General features: G+C 47.3%; 1 protein-coding gene across 1 annotated transcript in view; it reads left to right on the plus strand.

The window, feature by feature from the left end:
- Window positions 1-710, plus strand: part of ADRA1D (adrenoceptor alpha 1D) — a 69,408-nt gene that overhangs the window by 67,687 nt on the left and 1,011 nt on the right. The window lies entirely within an intron of this gene.

Consider the following 710-nt stretch of genomic DNA (forward strand, 5'->3'; position numbering starts at 1 on the left):
CAATCCTCTTCCAGGCTGCAGTAACTTCCATGTATATAAGGGTTCTGTACTGTGAGGTGATGTCAGAAGTTGTGTGTGATTTATGTGCCTGTTGGCATACCCATGGCCAGTTAGAGCAGTAACTGAGTCACCTCGAGAGCATAAAGTCCTACGAGGCTAATTTGGAAGGTGTTAATAGTGCCCACAGAGGCAAATAGGTGTTTGCATACCTATTTGTTATCATTGATAACACTAATTCCAGCAACAAAAAAATGGGTACCCCAAGTAGCGAGCCCTAGAGTCAAATGTGTGATATCTTCAGTGAAAAATAGTGCTACTACTTGGCTATGGGGACTGGCTTTCAGCTCCATGGGACCGGTTCATATCTAGCCTTTGACAGTACATTGTCATCATGCAATGGTTGGCGGGTGTCTCTTTGCGATGGGTTGGTAATCTCACTTAAAGAATCCCTCACCATTCAAAAGACTCCTGCACCACCCAGCGGTCTTGGTGGGGACCCCAGGCTGTCCTGGATGCTGTCTCCTGTACAGGCACCCACGCAGATGGGTGACACAAGCTGAGCTGTATGCTTGCACCTCTTCACGTTAGAAGAGATCTCCGTTGCCTGGATTATGGATTCCAACCCTCAATTGAATTGTGGAAACTAGTAAAAAAAACAGTTTAAGCCCAAATCCTCTCCCCATTAGGCAGGACAGGGGCTGGGCGGGCAG

This window comes from Alligator sinensis, unplaced genomic scaffold, assembly GCF_000455745.1.
Source record: "Alligator sinensis unplaced genomic scaffold, ASM45574v1 scaffold23_2, whole genome shotgun sequence".
In the NCBI taxonomy this organism is placed as follows: domain Eukaryota; kingdom Metazoa; phylum Chordata; order Crocodylia; family Alligatoridae; genus Alligator; species Alligator sinensis.